General features: G+C 44.0%; 1 long non-coding RNA gene across 1 annotated transcript; it reads left to right on the forward strand.

Moving 5' to 3' along the window:
* The first annotated feature begins 2,727 nt into the window (after positions 1–2,727).
* On the forward strand, positions 2,728–17,747 carry LOC142827607 (uncharacterized). Its single transcript, XR_012902298.1, has 4 exons — positions 2,728–2,797; positions 12,126–12,178; positions 16,505–16,697; positions 17,213–17,747. It is a non-coding gene; the product is annotated as an uncharacterized LOC142827607 (long non-coding RNA).
* Positions 17,748–20,875: the final 3,128 nt, after the last annotated feature.

The raw sequence follows: 20,875 nt of genomic DNA on the forward strand, positions 1-20,875 counted from the left end.
AAAAAGGAGAACTGAAAATCAACGAGTCAAAATTGGTGTGTTGGAAATTACACCTAATTGGCAAGCAAAATAAGAAAGAGATGGGCTGTTACATCCATAATATCCTTTTGGGGAACTTACAAAAAAAAGATTTGGGTGGATAGGGAAATTAACAGAGAAGAAAAACCATGGCTGCAATGCTGGCTGACTGAAGAGTGAGAAATTGGCTGCTGGAGCAAACTTCACCAACATGTCTGCTTTCTCCACTGTCACTTAGTATCTCAGCCCTTTCTCCTAATTCTTAAAGATGTCCTGAGCGTTCTGGGCCAGAGAGAGGGAGCCAGAGGATACCACCACCTCCACTGACTCAGGCTAAATCACAAACACCACCTGGGATATGAAACTTTCTCTCTTTCTACTCAGCTACTTATATGTTCTTTGCCTTCCCTGCCTTATTCTATACCTTTCCTTTTTCCTTCTGTCTAATAAGAATCTGGCTTAGTGAGGCAAAACTGCGCACTTTGCAACAGTGCGATAAGCTGGTGACTTAAAAAAAAGCTAAATGTAGTGCCCTAAAGAGTTCAACACTGGCACAAGTTTGCCAATTTGTGCTGTGATAGGGTGCATCTACACTGCAGCGCTAGTGTAACCCACACACCTAGGCTATTTCTACTCTCGTGGCTTCTTGCGCAAGTAATATGCAAATGAGGCTAAGCGTTGAATATCGCTGAGCCTCATTTGCATACCTAATGCCATTCTTCCTGAAAAGTAATAGGTGTAATGGTGTTGCACAAGAGGGTTTTTCTTGCACAAGAAGGGGCAGTGTGGATGCTCCTTATTGTGCAAGGGCATCTTCTGAAAAAAATGGTGGCTCATTAGGTATGCAAATGAGGCTCAGCGATATCCCACGCTTAGCCTCATTTGCATATTACTTGCGCAAGAAGCCACGCGTGTAGACATAGCCCTAGTGTGGTTACTGAGCAATGCAAGTGGTACCTAGACCACAGCAACAGTGAAGACCAAGAGACCTCTCCAGCTGAGGCTGGGAACCAACTGGCTTTTAGCACAGAGGGTAGAGGCTCATATACTCCCTTCAAAGGTCCCAGGTTCAAATCCAACTGGTGGTGGTTACACTAGCTTGAAATAAGTTGTTCTATTTGATCTATGCAAATTGCATACCTTATTTCGAGAGAGTCTATTTTGAAATTTGGCGCTGTCTACACAATGCCAATTTCAAAATAGACCGCTATTCTGACAAGTTTCCTAATCCTCATGGAATGAAGTTTACTGGGACGTCAGAATAGCACACCCATTATTTTGATTACATTTCGAAATAACGGGAGCTTGGTCAAGACGTGAAAAATGCTGTTTGGGATACAGGGATTATCCCAAAATATAGCTGTATCCTTTGTGAGTCAACATCACAGACAGAAGACACATTTTCTATCTTTGATATTCTTTCCTCTAGCCTTTTGTATGTGCTTGTCTTGTTTGGTCTTCATTGGGAATGGGTTTGGACTTTCACAACAATTTCAGTCCATTTCCACTAACTTCTCTTTTCCCAAAAAAGAACAGTTATTATAATCTTTAATAGCATCTAAGAGACTGACAAACAAGGGTTTTTTCCCTCTTGAATGACTTCCCGCAACTAAAAGGAACAAAGGATATGGTTAAAATAAAAGGTTTACTGAAACTTTACATTTCAAATGTTTTAACAGTTTTTCCTTCATTTCTCTATCTTTAATAAAGAATTCAAAAGATTTTAATAGTGATTTTAATAGTGCCATGGTACTAAGCAGGTCTCTGCATATCAACTCTTGTTTAACACTATTTAATATTGGACAGTGGCAGGGTCATAAAAACACCTTTGTCTCCTGGAGCCTATATATATTCTCTAAATTAATACAACACAGCCAATAACTGAGATCTTCTAATGCAGCAGCCATCTTGACACTAATTTTAAAAGGAAGAAGTCTTGCTTGTAGCCCAAATATTAGTTCTAGTTGTGAAAAACAAATATTTTGGGACCAAGTAACTGATTCTATGTTTCAGAGCTCAATTCATATATGATGCACAGTTTTAATTATGCTCTTCTCCATTTACCCATTTTCATAGTTCCATTAAGGAAGAATGATTCTGGATTTGAAACAACCAAAATTTCAGATGCTCATTTGAATGCTTCCAACTATAATGAAGCAAGATTTTTTTCAGGCAGGGGAGAAAAATCCAAAGATGATGGAGAGTTAATGAGAGTGATACAAGGAAACATTATGAGGAGCAATAGGATGAAACTCAGCATGAAGCCCCAACAGCCATCTTATGACCCTGAGATTTGATCCTGGGCTCTCCTCTGTGAGGAAGATGGCCAAACAGGAGGAAATGGCTTCTCCACCTTCAAAGAGTTCTGGCTGGCTAGAGAGCTGGCAGGAAATCCCACCTTTCTCCCTTCAGCTAGCTCTCCAACAATTGAAAGGAACTGTGTGGGCTACTAGAGAAAGTATGTGGTAACTGCAGCTGCAGGAACACACCAGACCATGACTCTAACCTCCAGGTTAGGACATGGGCCCAGGGAACAGCCTGAGCAACCTGCACTTCATATAAGAATTTGGCAGAGCCCAAAGGGAAGAAGGTGAGGGAAGGGTCTAATATGTTTGATGCAGGTGACTGTTGCTGAAAAAGCTGATTGTTCATTATGGAAACAGGTGCTGGGGTGTTTTCTGAGTAAATTCTTACTTTGCCAAAAACTATAGGAGGATTCTCCGCTCCAAAGCAAGGATGGGAGTTTGGAACAGAGTATCAAGAAGGAAAGTCCCTTCAGGTAAACAAAGACATCATTTTTTCATATGAGAGGAAACAATTCCAGACAGTGAGCGGTGGAATCACTGTAGTTTTGACATTTAAAACAGTGGAAAATGTTTGAAAATTTCTCAGGCCAGAACATGTATTTGCATGTGTTTGTATTTTCTTTAACACAATGGGACCTGGGTCCATAATGGGTTTTCTGGACATTGCAGTGCTGCTATAAACAATAAAAGTATTGCAGAGCACAATTCTGTATTGGAAAAGTTTCAGCATGGTGACTTGCGCATATTCTTTTGCATGGCAGAATATTTTGAGTCTCAAGGAGGGGGCAAGGTAAAGCAGGGATCAGGAGATGATTGTCCTCTAATTTGGCAGCAGTAGAAAAAATATACCTGCTAAACAGTTCGGCTGCCCTCAAATTCTATAGCAAGTAAATTGTGGTGATTATAGTCAGGCATGGAAAGATTAGATTATTATTGGTAAACATCGATTTCACTGTATATGCACAAACCAATGCAAAGGAAGTATTTCCTGAATAATCATCAAAATTTACAAATAGGCAAAATGTTGCTTGAGAACTTATCAGAGTTTAATCTGGGGATTAAACTTTGTATATGTTGATGGATAATGCTGATAATTTGAGTTTTAGCAGTTATGAAGCTTTAGCTCTATGAATTTCAATGTCTGTGGTCATCAAATATTTATTATCTGATGCACCCCATAATTTCCCACAACTGAGAACATTTAAATCAATAATAAAAAATGCTTGAAAATAAACATTGATATTATCTGTCAACATTATTTTAAAAAATCAAATTCTGTCAAACCTAATTATTTTATTTCCGTTTCCTAGTGCTTGGTAGCTAGAGAATCTTTAGATATTCTGTAGGTTCCCTTGAAGATTTTTTTTTTCAGGATTGGAAGAGAACAGAGGGTTATCCCTGAATATTATCTCTAGTGAAAACAGTGAGAGTAGTTACCATATACCCTTTAAAAACCTCAAGGAGGGCTCAGATGGCAAAGGAAGGTGAACTCTGAAGGGTTCAAGCCATAGCTACCTTCAGCCTCCTGGAGGCCTGAAGGAAGGGACTGCCTATGGTATTTCCCTTGAACATTTGGGTAAAACCAAACCCACCAACTGGCAGGTGCTAACTTGAGCCTGTAAAGTTACTGAAACTCTGTAATGTCAAGTTCATGTGACCCATTAAATAAATGCTGCAGAGTTTGCTTATACATAGATTTTGCATCCTTAAAACAGCAGGAGAGTCTTTATCAGTCCTATGCTGTATCCCAACCTTCTCACTCAAAGGTTAAAAAGAACTTATTGATTATACTGTGAAGTGTGCCAATGACATTTCTAAGCTTGTGTAGTGCAAATCTATAGATAGATGTGAAGTGTTCATGCTTGATCAAGTTCTTGTTATTACGGGGTGAAGTTCAAACCTTAACAGATGAAAGATGCTTCTTGCCTTTATCTTACTCCACAAAATACATTTTGCAGAGGACAAAAGCACAATAATCACAAAAAACAAGACAAATCACAAACAAACCTTCATAAATTACCAAAAGTTTAATCCAAGCTCCACTGAAGTCAATGGTAGTTTTGCCATTGGTTTAAAGGGGCTAGGAGTTCACACCAGTTCCTTGATATAGAAATAAAATTTGTTTGCAAGCTAAAAGAGAGGTAGTTGTATCATATCCTGGCATCATTACAGGTAGATGGTTATGGCTATCTCCACTTCATAATATAAGGCTTATATATTGTAATTGCAGCAGACTATGACTTCATTAATTTAATGCTTTAAGTTGGAATGTAGTATGTGTGGGTTCTGCCTCCGGCTTAAATTAAAAGAATAAAAATCATCAGTAACAGTTCAGCCATTTCCAAGAATTAGGTGGGGTAGTTCTGCCAATATTAACTCTTTTTTGACTGATTATTTGAATGGCTGCAACAGCTTCAGGGTTTGGAGCAGTAATTTAAAATTTGGCATGGAGGTAACCTTAGTTTATACTTTCCTTGTGAACATCCATTCAGATTTGGCCAGTTCATAATTCTTGGAAAATAGCCATCTGTATATATGCAGTGGAACTTTTTCAACACTTGTTCCTTGATTCTCTGAAGAGTCTTAGTACATTTGTCCAAAATGCCTTATATTCTTTGCAGACTAACATCATTAACTTTCAAAGTGCAAAAATTCATTTAATCTTTTGAAAACTTTACCCTTCACCATGCATACTCCTAGTCCTCATCTTCTATCATCCAAATAGTGAATTTTGCTTTAGACTGGATACTAAGTTGGGAGTGAAGAAACAATGTGTTTAAATCTTGACACTTCCATGGACTAGTTTTGATATTTCTCTGTGCTTTAAAGCCCTTATTACAAAATCACCCTGGCAAAGATAGAAATAGGACCTAGGTCTCCAACATGGCAGACACAAACCTCAAATGGTTAGATTGCTAACTTTCAAAATTAATGTGCCAAACCAGTTCTGTTTTAGATGGTTTTTTCTGTGTCTCTCATAAACAAAAGTGTCTGAGCACTTCAGAATCATCCATGGATGTTGTTATTTCAATACCCTGTAAGCCATATATTTAACTGGGTATTGTCTCATATCAGGAAAGTTCTTAAAGTTAATTTTAAAAGTTTGGCTCAGTCAAGTTGGTTCATTTCAATCACTCTGAAATATTTGAGTTTGATTTTTAACCTTTTTAATTTTAATAACCTTTTTAATAACATTTGCTTAAATTTCAAAGCACAGTATTTTGCACTGAAATGGGATCATTAGTCATCTAATGAAATGGGATCATTAGAGCATAAGCATGGCCATGCTGGGTCAGACCAAAGGTTTCAAATCATTTTTTCCAAACATGCTTCAAAACAAGAAATTAATAAAAATGTCTTGGATCTATTCCTGTGAATAATTTTGGTTATGAAGAATTGACTTTTTCTCATGCATATATTTTGTCCAAAAAAACAATTTCTGACCTGTCCTACTTATATCCCCATTTTAGAGAGCTAGGAAACAGATGTTAAGTAAGTGGTTTGACTGAGGTCACACAGGATAGCTGTGGATAAATCAAATATCAAACCTAGGTCTTGTATATTCTAGACCATTGTCTTAGCCATAAAGCCACCCTTCCAATATTTCTCTTTTGATACACTAGTTATAACCACCTATCTATCCACTGGCCCATACTCTCCTCCATGAGCCAATAATCCTAAAACTCACAATTCCACTACTGTCTACGGTTATACAGCAGCGTTATTTTGGAATAACGTCAGAGTGTCTACACTGCAAACCATTATTTTGAAATAATAGCGAGCTGGAAGACTTATTACTCTGACTCCCGTTACCCTCATTTTACCAGGACTAAGGGAAGTCGAAGGAAGAGCATTCTTCCTGATGTGTAGACAGTACCAAAAGCTGAATTAAGCTATTTCGACAAGCTATGCAATTGACATAGCTCAAGTTGGGTAGCTTAATTCAACTTTTGCCCTGCTATGTAGATGTTCCCTAACAGAGTTCTATATGGATCCTACTGTAAGTTTGCGCATTCCATGTATGTAAGTTTGGAATTTTTTACCTAGCATTGTTTATGGGGGAGCTGAACATGTGTTGTGTGTGTCTTTCCTCCACCCTCTCCACATTACAGACGAGGCATCAAATATAAATTTGGAGATGAAAAAAACATATTGGGAGGGAAAACTCATGACTAAACTGAAAGAAGGTAAATTTTCAGATAGTAGACACTATATTAGTAGAATCAAGGCCATCTTTTCCATCAGAAAACAGACTCGGTAACATGTAGACTCCTCCTTTTCATTGCGTAGCTAAAACATGACTTTTAGGAAAGAAATTGAAGTAAACATGTTTAACAAAAAATGTTGAGATTGCAAGTAAGATGTGTTTTATAAATATGTGGTGTTGGAACAATACTTTGAAGTCTGATATTAAAATACTTGAGGTTTGGTTAGAATCAATTCTATCATAAGTGGAGTGGTGAAATCTGTGTATCACAAGTTATTTTAGTAACTATAACTGTGGTGAAATCACTGACTGGAGTGTGGACAGCAGTTTTAAATCAAGACAATACTGTACCTGTAATTATGAAATAAAATTGTTTTCTAAAGAAGATAATAGTTTACAAAAATATATCAAAATGAAGATAAATGAAAAACACTCTATGTGAAACTGGTTTTGCAATCTAAAGAATTTGTATGATACCTACACTGCAGGTTTGGGCTGTAAGCTATACAAATGAGTTTATATCTTCTAAAAAGAATGTAAACCTTGCAAATGGTGATGAATTGGCATCACATAGGACTGAACTCATTTATTCAAATTACAGGGGCATCACAGGCAGTGTAATTTTCCATGTGCTACCTTGTCAACACGTCTCAACCCTGACCTACTCATAGCACCTCTAGTGACGAGCACATATTTCATTCTGTCCTTGACCCCTTTGTGGAGACTGCCAATTAGTGCCGTCTGAGATTGTGGTGTTTGATGTGGATACCTGGATTTAGATCACCAGTTCATATTTTTTTCTTTAGCTATTTCCATTAACAAGTCAATGTTTACCATGACTTTCCATGCAATGATATCTGAAACCACTGTTATTTCCCCATATTAGAATGTGAAATAGCACTGTTAACTCAAATCCCACTGGATGAAAACTGTGTGCAAATATTCAATATTATTTTTTAATGGCGACTTTTGTACAGCTTTGATCAGATTAGCCAGAACCATTTGATTTGTGTTTGAATTAAAGTCAGACTACAATATTCTGAAGGTAAAGACCATCTGCATATCTCAATAGATGGATAGGCCTGGTATCACAGAGGTGACAGGCTGTCTACTCCAATATCTATCCCTATTGCCTTCCAGTCCTCTGAATGGTACATTTTAATCATTGAAATTGTGAACATTTTGGTGCTTTGGATATTATGAAAATTACATCCTTTTACCAAAGCCTGCAAAAATTATTCAAGAACAAATGATACAGTTAAGAAACCAATTGTATGTTGAATTTAAATTTCCATAATTAATTTACTAAATCTCAAACCATTTGGCTGTATCTACATTGCTGGCTTCTTTCGCAAGAATGGCCAATCTTGCGCAAAAACTTGCCCAGCGTCTACACTGCACGCGCATTCTTGCGCAAGTAAATTTACAGTACAGCATCAGAAAATAGGGCTTCTTGCACAAGAGCGCTCATTCTCCTTATCAGGAAGAAGACTTCTCGCACACGTGTTCTTGCGCAAGAGGCCAGTGTAGACAGGCAGCCAAGAGTTTTTGCACAAGAACTGGACTCTCAGGAAAAAATGCAAGTGGACGCTCCATACCCACACTCACTGCTCCTTAGTTCCTGGTTGCCGGACCTCCCCTTTAAAGGCACATGCAGCCTGCAGATGCTGTGAGGCAGAAGCAGCTCAGCCAGCAGCTCCACCACACAGCTCTGCCCTGCTGCACCCAGGAGCCCCTCTGAGATGTCTGCTCCACAGGCACCCTGTGAGCCTGCACCCTCCTCCCATCAGCTATCCCAGGGCTCCCAGCAGGCCCGGAGGGGCACCAAGCGACATGCCCCTTGTTGGTCCCAGCCTGAGGTTGAGGCCCTGTTGGATCTGTGGGCAGAGGAGGAAGCCCTCCACGACCCCCATGCCCATTGCCGCAATGCAGACATTTTCCGCTGCATGACCCAGGCACTCTTGGACCAGGGACATCCGGCTCAGACCCTTGAACAGGTCCAGGCCAAGGTCCAGGAGCTGCACCTGAGCTATGTCCAGGTCACTGAGGGTGAGGAGGTGGGAGCTGACACGTGCCCCCACTACGATTGTCTCCACGCCATCCTGGCAAGATGGCAGTCCCAGGACCCTCGCCAGTAGTGGACATTGGCCTGTGACCCCGGTGGCCAAGCCACCTGATCTGGAGGAGGAGGGTGACCTGACTACTGGGTCTGGGTCCAAGGATGAGGGTGCTGACCACAGCAGCACCGTTACCCTCCACCTGGAGCCAGTGCTCAGTCGCCAGGACGTCTCCTGGACTTCATCTGAGGCTGGCGATGGATCCTTTGGTGAGTGTTGTGCCTCTCACTCACAAGGGCGGGGGAGTTGGGTGCCCATGGGGGAAGGAGAGGGACGTCACACAGACGGATGTGCGATGTGATTACCGCCCTGACATCGCACATTGGTCACGCTGTGCACTACGGCATGGACTTGCCACATTCTCCTGCCCTCCCTGCCATTCCCATGCCCCCTCCTGCTGTCCCTCCTGCCGCCGTTGCCATGCCCCCTCCTGCCAACCTCCCCTCCAGCTGCCCCTCCTGCTGCCGTTGCCATGCCCCCACCTGCTGCACCCCCTTCTGCCCACATCCCCGTGCTGCCTGCCCCAACCTGGCCTGAAGGACGCCGAGGCCTCTGCACCTGCGGAGGCACTGGCAGGAGCCGCCCCTCCCAACAATAGCTCCTCCTCCCAGTTCAAAGCCCCTTCGTCCTCCCCCTTCCAGTTCAGAGCCCCCTCCCACTGCCCATCCTTCTTCCCTATTGTAAATAAAAATAAAGTTTCATCTTGTTTCAACAAAAAAAAATGGTTTTGTTTATTGGGAGGTGAGGGGAAGGGGGGAGGGAAGGGTTGGGGATGGGAGAGAGATGTAGATGGGAGACAGCAGCGACCCCATCGTGGTGGAGCATGAGAGAACATCTCCTTCAGGGCCTCCCAGATGCGCACCCCATCGTGATGCACCTGGCAGATGGTGGCTCTGCGGGGCTGCTCAAACGCCCAGTCCTTGGCTGCCATCTACACCTGGAGGAAGACCACCCCTTTCCACTCCACTATGTTGTGGAGCACACAATATGCTGCCACAACCTCAGCAATGTTCTGCTCACCCATCTCGAGACAGTTGAGCAGACAACGGAAGTGTGCCTACAGCTGTTCAAAGGCGCACTCAATCTGGTTGCGGGCCCAGTTCAGGTGCTGGTTGAAACGTTCCCAGCCAGGGTCCATGCATCCGGTGTACAGACGCATCAACCAGGGCATGAGGGGGTTGGCCGCACTCTCCACAATGCAGAGAGGCATGTGGACATCCTCAACTGTAAATTCCCGCTGGGGGAAGAAAGTGCCCACCTCTATTCTGCAATACAGGCTGGAGTTTCGGAGGATGCGGGCATCATGTGTCTTGCCTGACCACCCCACATAGATGTCTGTGAAGCAGCCACGGTGGTCCATGAGGGCCTAGAGCACCATGGAGAAGTACCCCTTGAGGTTTATGAAATGGGCTGCTCGATGCTCATGGATGGGGATGTGGGTCACATCCACAGCTCCCCCGCAGTTGGGGACCCCCAGGGCAGCGTAACCAGCCACAGTTGCATCCACGTCCCGCAGGCAGATGACCCTCTGGAACAGGATGTAATTGATGGCATGGACAACCTGCAGAAGGGGCACAGAAATACAGGGAATGCACCGAATGAGGCAAGGTAGATTCATGAGCCCTTGGGGGGTGCCTGTCCCCCTGTGATATCCTCTGATGCCCTCTGCCCCCAAACACACTAGGGCCCCAGAGCCCCAGAGCCCCCCCCAATACCAGCAGGCCTGTGTGAGGGAGGGTTGGCACGAGCCCCTGGGTGATGGGGCTTCTCCCACTCCCCCCTCCAGTCTTCCCCCCGCCCCCAAGGATTTACCTGCATCAACACAGCACCGACTGTGGACCTGCCCATCCTGAACTGGTGTGCCACCAAACAGTAGTGGTCTGGGGTGGCCAGTTTCCACAGAGTGATGGTAACCCTCTTGTTGGCAGGGATGGTGGGCCACGTCTCCGGAGCGCGGGGCGAGCCAGGCACACAGTTCCAGGAATGTCTGTTTTCGCATTCTGAAGTTCCGGAGCCACTGCTGGTCGTCCCATTGCCCTAGGACCAGCCGGTCCCACCAGTTGGTACTGGTGTCCAGTCTCCAATAACGCCTCTCCATGGTTAGGTAGGGATGCCACAGGAATGCCACTGCATCCAGGGAGTGGGAGTCGAGAGTGACCCGGTGTCAAGCTCCTGCAGGAGTAGCGCAGCAACATGGAGCAGCAACTGCAGGCACTCCAAAATGGCCGTGTGGGGCCAGAGCAGGCACAGGGCCACCGCCGGTTCCATGGCACAGCAAGGAGAAGGCAAAAATTCACAAAAGGCACTAGGGCACAAATCTATGGTGTTCAATAAGACAGAGATCAACCACAACTAGCACTGCTACAGCTTTCCGTTCCTACAAGAGGTCCCAAAGCATGTGGCTGTCCAGGAAGATCCTTTTAAGCACGTGTCTCAGAGGCGCTCCAGCCCCCACCCCTGGAAGGTGCTGGTACCCTTTTGCCCTTTCCAAAGTAATTCTGGGGGGGAAGTCTTTGCACAAGAGCATCCCGCCAGTATGGAAGCTCTCTTGCACAAAAGCGCATGTTTTTTTCAATGCACTTTGACCAGTGTGGATGCGCTCTTGACCAAGACCTTTTGTGCAAGAGTTCTTGCGCAAAACAAGTCTTGAGAAAAAAGCCTGCAGTGTAGATGAAGCCTTTAAGGTTTAGTTTTCACATTTGATGTGCTTGATCTTAAACTATTCAACAATAAAATGAACAAAAATACTAATCAGCCTAGTTAAATTAGAATATTCATAAAGTTGGGCTTTATAAGAAGTTTAGTATGTGCCTATGTGTATATATAAAATATAGTTCAAATAAATGAGAAATACTTCTCAATAAGGTTTATCATGTATGCTAGAATCAGTGTCAGCCCTTTCCTTGTGAGAATTTGGGATATTTCTATTAGTGCATGCACAGAATAGTCTTTCAATAATAATAAATTATTTGGAAATCTCCTAAAGTTCTATCTTCAGTCACTTAGGGTAGCTATTCATAGCGGTACTAGACCTAGGAGAAAGGCTAGAAAGTCATCTAATTTTGTAAACAGAATTTCAGTTAGTAAGAGTGGCCATCAGCCAATTGCAGTAGTAGGAAAATGAGATAGCAGGCTCTTCAGGACCCACCTTATTTTCAGTGGTGTTGCTGATTGTCTTAATGAGCCACTCAACATCAACCTTAGGGTGACCAGATGGCAAGTGTGAAAATGGGGCAGAAGTGGGGAGGTAATATGTATGTATAAAATACAAAGCCCTAAATATTGGAGATGTCCCTATAAAAGTGAAACATCTGGTTACCATACCTGGATCTAATGAGGGAGCTTTAAATAATTTTACTTTTTATTTAGGTCAGCCTAAGTTTCTTATAGTGAGTTACAAGAGAAAGACTAGAAAAAATATCAGGAGGCATCAAGAACAGCAGAGACTAACAGTTTTGTTCGCTTCCTTCCTTCTAGCCTGTGGAAGCCCTTTCATTGGGGCTGGAGATGTGAAGCATCTTCGCTGCACTGTAAGTCATTGCAATTTTCACTTTAGTCCTTTATATGACCCATATGGGGGTGTGGGGGAATTACTTTTGTACTGGCTTTTTTTTTTTAAGTGACAGCTGCTTGAAAGCTGTTCTGAAATGCTGACAGAGATTAGTGGGTAGAAGCCAGGTCAAAATGTAAATGATGCAAAATAACAGGTCCTTTAAGCCCAAAAAGACCCTCAATTCTGTTCAATTTCATTGTCTTCTGATTATATTCAGTGACACCTGTCTGATCTCACTTACCTTCAATGGGTTTCTACAGGTGTCACTGAGAGTATAATCTGAAAACAATGGGCTGCAAAGGGGTTACCAGTGGTTTAATTTATCCTTCAGAATCATTATTACTGAAGCTGATATACAAGATTGAAGGACCCAGATTGACTGTCAGAGGCCAGGTTGAGTTTCTAGCAACTGGAAAATGTACATGCTGGAACTAAAGGTGCAGGGGTGTGTGTGTGTACTGCAGCACCCCGTGATTTGAAGTGGTTTTCATTATACACAGGGCTTACAGTTTGGTGCAGCAGCACTCAGCACCCCCACTATAAAAATTGTTCCAATGCCGCTGCTGGAAAAGTCTGATTTTTTTTTTTTTTTTACTTGAACAGTGAGCCATTCTAAAATACAAATCAGTGAAATGCAATGACTGTGGGGTCCCCAAAGACCATTTCTGTGCAGTCACTTTGTATTTATTTGAAGCCTATATCAAAATAAAATGAACTACACTTTACAGTAAGAAAGATCAAACACTTGATTGTTGGCAGACAGCAAAAATTGCAAGGTTAAGAATGGGATTGAGTTGAAATTTACTTTCACATTCAAACTAATAATTTTTACCACTATTTCTTAAGGTTTTGGGGTGTCATAGCCACATATTACCAGGAGAAGGGAATTATCTACTTAGTGAGGGAGATAGTTCACAACCTCTTATAATTTATGTGTCAAAACTTGCTTGTATTATCTTTTTTAAAAAATTAATTTTTCAAAAAAAAAATTGAAAGAGCTGTTTAGCACCAAATAGAATTTTTAAGTTACATAACACAGCTGTTGTTGGATTCCAGTGGTGTTTGTTTTCTAAGTCCATTGCATAGTTATACCTGCCGGGAGAGGGGAATTTGTAACTTTCTTGTCTTTAATTTGCATCATACCCGTAATTTCTTTATTCATGTACCTACATTGAGAACTGGCTGAATATATAATTCCCATATTCAGTTGGTCTCACAACCTTGGAAGGCTCCAAGAACGGTAAGCTGCACTTCCTTAAGGCTTACAGCACAAAGTTTAAAGGACCACTGTCTACTTTCTAATGTATTCCAAAATGTTTTTTCTTCACATCAGCCAGTCCATAACTGGTCATAATGTGTGGAAATCCATAGGAACAATTTTTCTTTTCTTTTTTCCCCTTTATGCTCCAATGGACCCATGGTCCTGAGTTTTAATAGCAGGTTCATAAAACTGGCAGAAATGGTTAAACCCATGTATGTCCAAGGGCTATATAAGAGCCATTTATTTGTGTTTGTACATCAGGACTATTTAATCATCTGCTTGTCTGAAAGGTTGCATAGCTCATAAAACTGATAGTTACATAGATATTACTTTTTCTTATATACTTATTCTTGCTTAGAAGTTACAATGTATAACTGCAACACCACCATTAAATGGGACCCTAACCAAAGCTAAGCTCTGATGCTCAGTAGCCCGTTCAAACCCTAAACCAAAGTCTGCACTCTACAAGGCAGTAAGAGCTACGGAAGACCTTTCTGCTATATAGGGATGTGGAGGAAGTGGAGATATGCATATGATATAGCTTCATTTTAGTGATGCTTTTGACACAATCCCACATGACATAAGAAAACTAGAAAAATATTGTCTAGATTAATTTCCTACAAGGAGAGGCACACCTGGCTGTAAGACTATACTGAAAAAGTGGTTTTCAATGGTTCATTTTAAACTGGGAGGTCATAGCTAGTGAGGTCCTACAAAGGGTTAATATTTTCATTAATGACTTAGACAACAGAATAAAGAATCTGAAGATGACACCAAGCTGGGAAGGGTTCCAGCAATTTCAAGGACAGGATTAAAATTCAAAATGACCTTGAAATGACCTTGAAAAATTGAAGACTTGGTATGAATTCAACAAGATGAAATTCAATAAAGATTAGAATATATATATAAATGTATATTACTAGGAGTGTTAAACATGGTAGGTAATTGTACTGCTGTACTTGGCTCTAATGAGACATCAGCTGAAGTACAGTGTCCAGTTCTGAGCACCACATTTTACGTAAGATTTGAACATATTAGAGAGATTCCAGAGGAGAGCAACAGAAATTATAAAGGTTTAGAAAACTTGACCTGCCAGGAAAGATTAAAAAAACTGGTCATGTTTAATCTTAAGAAAAGAAAAACAGTTGTTCTTCAGGCCCACTGAAAGTAAGATGAGAAATAATAGGCTCAAGGGAGATTTACCTTTGGTATGAGGAAAATCTTTCTGATTATAAGGATAGTTAAGCTCTGGGATAAGCTTCAAGAGAGGTTGTAAAATCCCCATCACTGGAGGTTTTTATAAGTAGGTTGGACAAACAGCTGTCAGGCATGATCTAGATCTACTTGGTCCTGCCCCAGTGCAGAGGGCTGGACTTGGGACTTCTTGAGGATCCTCCCATGCCTACATTCATAAATATTTTACTATAGCAACAATTAATTCACCTCAGTAAGTTTTTGCTACTCCCTAATTTCACTTTCTCTGAACATTTATGCAAGCATATTTCTGTTCATAAGAATGTTCCCAGAAAGTGCTGCGATCACTCTTGCAAATGTGTACTTATACTAGAAGTTAAGTATCTCCTATGCACTTATTATAGCCAAATTTTTCAGACAAACACAGCCCCTGGGTATAGCTCCAAATTCTGCAAAACTTAGCCCACATTGTCTTCCCCATCAATAGGAACCACATATGCACATCAAAGGGCAGAATTTTCCCAGTAGAGACCCAAAGAGATCCTACACATTTCAATGGCAATATGGACACAAGAATGCAATATAACAACAGAAAAGGGGCGAAGTATTTGTAATGTTTGTGCTGTACTCCGGAATTATACTATGAAATATATACAGAATCACACTGTGAAAAGCAAATCACTGAAGCAGATTTCCTAAATCACCTTCTCCTATTAAGAACACAGACCAAGTACCACAGCTCTGTAGCAGCTTGTAAGGATCTACCTGTTTGTAATGCTGCAGAGTTAGCAGCATATTCGTTAGCAGGTGTCACTGTGATGAGAAGAGCAGACGGCAGTAAGACAGTAATTATTGTGTGAACCCAATAGGCATTACATACTTAATTTTGGGATACAGTCCTTTAATAGTTGGCCTGATTATTAGGATCTTGCATTAATTTGTGCAGAAAATTATAAAAGTTAAATACATACTAACCATTATACAAATTAGTTGTGGATTAGCCTACTAGTATTGTACATACATTAAGAAATAGACTGGCTGAATGCAGCGCTGCAAATGTATATCCCCCAAAATTGCTAAGTAGCTATTTTACCATCATCTAAATTGGCATCACTAAAACCTTGGCATTGGCATTTTACCCAAAATGTATCAATAGTAACTATTTATATCATCATCATCATCAAGTTTTCATGTAAAACTTGAATTAATACCATTGTTAGAACAATCAAAACTGTGGCGATGTTTAACTTTTAAAAGCATTGTTAAGAATGAGGATTATACTTCTGTAGATGAATATTTTTAAAACAGTACAAGGTAAAATGACTGATACTCTTAGGGTATGTCTACACATCAATAGCGTCTATACAGGCAAATCGCTATTTCGAAATAAATTTGAAATAGTGGGGCACTTAATTTGAATTAGTTAAACCTCATTCTACAAGGAATAATGCCAAATTCTAAAGCTAATGCGAAATAACTAACGCTATGTAGACGGTTATTTCGAAATAGGGGGCCTCCATCCCTTTCCAGGGAGCCCTGGTGACCACTCTGGGCCAAACCAGGAAAACTCCTCTCCTCTCTCCCAGCCCCGGAGCCCTTAAAGGGGTTGACTCTGGCCACACTGCATGTGCCACCTACAGGCCTGCCAGCTCAGAGCCAGCAGTCACTGACCCTGACCCAGTGGCCCCAATATGAGCTGGGCAGCCAGGTCCAGCCACCCTGGCCACAAAAGGCCACATGCGCACCCGAGAACAGGTGTGCATGAAAATTAAAGAGTTGCGGCAGGGATATGCCAGGGCCACATGGGGCAGCTCCCCAACAGGAGCACACATCTGCCCCTATTTTGAGGCCCTGGACCGCATCCTGGAGAGTGGGACAGTCGTTGCCAGCCCAGGGGGAAGCAAGCTGGGAGCAGAGGGCCCTGACCAGGGCGTGGAAGAGGAGCCACCACGGAGGGTGCCACGGAGGGTTCCATGCCGGCCAGACCCCCAAGCTATCCCAGCAGCAAAGTCACCAGGGTCATCCTGGCAGGCCACACCATGTAAGTGCCGTCACTGTCCCTAGGGGAGGAGGGCAGGGGGGTAGAGGAGGGAGACCAGGGACCATGCGCGTGGGCCTTGCTTACCACAGATCACGCAGCAACCTGTGCATGTATGAGCATGTGCTGTGCCGCCCCTGGGCAGGTGGTTCCAGGTGCGTGACACACAGGGGCCATGGCCTGATAGCTACATGCGTGTGTGAAGAGACCTGACTTGCTCTTGACCCTGGGGCGGGACACAGCAGGACACCCTCCCTTCACAAGCCTCCTCTACACAGAGGCATGGGATATCTCCCCCCCACACACTTCGGCCACACTATACACACCACAGGGGCATGGGTGAGGTCTCGGGGCAGCTCCCACTCCTGAGGATAGCCAGACATTCCAATCATGGCCTCTGTGCAAGCACATCAGCTCTGACGGTGCAGGGCACGGTCATCCTCACCTTGCAGAATGGGGCTGGGCTTCACCCACTGTGTCTCTAGGGAGAGCTGATCATTTCTCTTCTTTCTCCACAGCTGCACCAGCTGCATGTGCAGGGTGCACCACCTTGCCCGGGACATGCTCCTGCACACAAGAGCTCCACAGGAAGACCAGCCAAACACTGCAGGGGTACTGAGAGCAGCACCTGGGGGCACTGCGAACCCTGCACTGCACCCTTGACCATTGGGTGGAACTAGATTTGGAGCTCCGGCGGGAGCAGCTTGCCCAGGTCATGCCATCTGTACCCATCTGCAGACCCTGATACAGAGCGTGCTGCCTTATGCCGCTCCAGCTCCTGCTGACTCCCCAGCTCCCTCTCCTTCTCTCCCTTCCACCTCTCCCTCCTCAACCTCCATACCCCCACCTCAACCTCCACACCCTCCTCCCCATCCCCCCAGGGATGCTGAGGCCCCCACCAGGCACACAGGCATGCTGGGAGACAGTTGGCCTGGCAAGACCCCCACACCTGAGCCCTGAGCTTCCCCTCCCCCTTCTTCCCCTTGCTTCCCTCTTCCAGCCCCCTCCTCACAGTTTTCCTCCTCCCCTCTCTCACCCTCTTTCCTTTCCTCTCCCGCCTCCTTACCCCAGTCTCCCCACAGTTTCATACCCCCCCCCCAGTTTCGTTAAATAAACAGTTTATATTTTTGAAAATATGTGTATTTTATTTGACATCAGGAGGGCGGGCTAGGGAGGGGTAAGTAGAAGGATGTGAGGGTGGAAAAAGGCACAAGGCTCCAGTGCAGCATGCCAGGGAGACTTCAGTCCTGTTCCATGTGGAAGCTTCCAGTGGACAGCCCCCTGATGGGCCTCCCGGATGGCAGCCGTGTGGGGCTATGAGTACAGGCCAGCCAAGTGGTCAGCCTCTGCCATCCAGCCTGGCAGGAAAGTCTCCCCCTTCCGCTCACACAAATTGAGCAGCACCCAGCACGCCGCCGCCACGTGCAGAATATTCCTCCTGGAGAGGTCAAGGCGGGTGAGGAGGCATTGAAATTGGGCCTTCAGCCAGCTGAAGGTCCCCTCCACCACAATGTGGGCTCTGCTGAGCCTGGCATTACAGGTCTGCCGGGAGTGGCTGAGGCGTCCTGTGTAGGGCTTCATGAACCAGAGCTGTAGGGGTTAGGCTGCATCCCCCACCAGGCACACAGGCATGTCCACGTCCCCGACCCTGATGTGGAGGCCAGGAAAGAAGGTCCCAGAATGCAGACCCTGGCACATGGAGGAGTTGCGGTACACCCACGCATCATGTGCTTTGCCGGACCACCCCACGCTGATGTCCAGGAAGCAGCCCTGGTGGTCAGACACAGCCTGCAGGATGACTGAGAAGTACCCCTTCCGGTTAATGCAGAGGGAGACCTGGTGTTCCAGGGCACAGATGGGGATGTGCATCCTGTCGATTGCCCCCCCCCCCCCGCAGTTGGGGTAGCCCAGGGCGCCAAACACCTCAATGACCGTGTCCAAATCCATGAGGCGGACGACTCTGCAGAGCAGCACTTTATTGATGGCCTTGACCATCTGCAGAGAGACACATAAAACCGAGAGTCACTAGGGTGCCAGGGTGGCTGAGAGTGTTCCTTCCCCACCATTGCCCCGTGCCCCCACTCCTCAGGAGCAACCCTCCGACAGATCGGTAGCTAGCCGGCATGGAGAGCTTCCATTGGGCGATGGCCACATGCTTCTGGGGGGGAATGGCAGGCCTCATGTGCGTGTCCCGTTGCCACAGAGCAGGGGCAAGCCACTCACAGAGCTCGAGGAAGGTGTCCTTCTTCATCCTGAAGTTCTGGGTCCACTGTTGGTCTCCCTAGCGTTCCAGGACAATGTGGTCCCACCAGTTGCTGCTGGTGTCCAGGAGCCAGATGCGGCAGGGCATGCTGGTTACCAGGCGCTGCTCTTCCACGGCCCCCAGGGAGGTCTGGAAGAGGACCTGGGGGTTGGGCTGCCACAGATGGTGCTAGGCAATCTCCAGCACTTGCTGCCAGGCTTGCAGAAAAAAGATACTAAAGAAGCACCAGAGTGCCCAAGGGCAGCTCTGGCTCCATGGTGCCGAGTGCTATGGTGTCCCGAGTGAGGGCAACCAAGCAGGCAGAGAGAAAAATGCTTTGCTAGGTAGGCAAGCAAGCAGAGAACGCTGAGAACCAGCTGTGCCCTTTAATCACAAGCCTCAGATAGCCTCAGACAGCAGCCACACAAAGCAACTACTGACCTGATGCCCTGCCTGGTTTCAGCTGGCCTTAAATGCGATTCAGCATCCAATCAGTGTGGACACGCTATTTTGATTTAGCAAAAAGCTATTTCAAATTGCATTTTGTGTATAGACGTGTTATTTCAAAATAACTTATTTCGAATTAACCAGTTCGAATTAAGATATTTCGAAATAACGCTGTAGTGTAGAAGTAGATGATATTAAAGATGGGATTGCGAGTAATGCCCTATACAACTGAGTTCATTCAGATTCTGTACTACCTAGCCTATGTTATTACATAATTTTCTCAATGATACTCCAGTCTTTTTCTCATCTCTATTGTATTGTTTATATAATCTTATTTGGTTATATCTACACTTCTCACTAAAGGGCGTGTCTAGACTGCCCGCAGCTTTCGAAAGAAGATATGCAAATTCAGTGCAAATTTGCATATCTTCTTCCGATCCCATTTTCAGAAGAGTTTTTTAAAAGAAAAAAAAAAAAGCAGTCTAGACTCAGGTCTTTCTAAAAAAAACCCACCCCTTTTTTGAAAGAACCCTTCTTCCTAAAAAAAAATTAGGTGTACAGGGTTCTTTTGATAAAGGGTTGGGTTTTTTTTTTTTTTTTTTTTTTTTTTTTTAAGAAAGAACCACGTCTAGACTTCTGTTAGAAAAAAACCTCTTCTGAAAACGGGATCAGAAGAAGATAAGCAAATTTCCACCAAATTTGCATATCATCTTTCGAAAGCTGTGGGCAGTCTAGATGTGCCCTGAAACCAGGCTCTAACTCAGGTGTGAACCCAATCTGCCCTTCCATCCATACAAGCATCACTCTGATCCAGGTCAACAAACATTCAGCAACTGGATCTTCATATCCTGAGAGTAGGGTGGGTCACAGTCTAAGTCCCACTCTGATTTGAGTCCAAGCCTATTGTTTTACAGTGTGGCTGCGGCTGAAGCTGCAGACTGACGTCAGCATGTCAGCAAAGTGCAGTATGGATGAGTTATCACACCTATGAGATCCAGGTCCAGCAACAGAACACTCAGGGTTACAATGCAGTGTGGACACTCAAGTGTGGCTTTGGAAACACCAGGTCAACAAGCCTAGCTGCCACAGACCAGGGTTTACAATGCAGTGTAAATGCAATCTTATTGACTCTTGTCTTCCATTTAGATTCTAAGAACTTCTAGACAGGGATCAGCCTTAGGTTTATGTTTGTGCAACATCTAACAAAACTCATTAGGATCTCTCAGCATTATGATCATAAAAATAATTCTTTGCCCTCTAGAAGTGTGCTCTACTGTCTACAGAGAAAAAAATTCTCAGATCTGCAAAGTAACTCTTAAATTCTTTGTTCTGCTCTACCTATGTGTGTCGGTCTCCCCTTGATATCATTGGGAAATTCGCACACATATGGAGCAAAGAATACTGAAGATAAGTGCTACCATGCAGATCTGAAAAGAGAATTTTGCCCTTAGATTGAAAAAAACCAAAGGCTGAGTTTGTGACAGAGCTTACC

Source organism: Pelodiscus sinensis, chromosome 3 (assembly GCF_049634645.1).
Source record: "Pelodiscus sinensis isolate JC-2024 chromosome 3, ASM4963464v1, whole genome shotgun sequence".
NCBI lineage: Eukaryota > Metazoa > Chordata > Testudines > Trionychidae > Pelodiscus > Pelodiscus sinensis.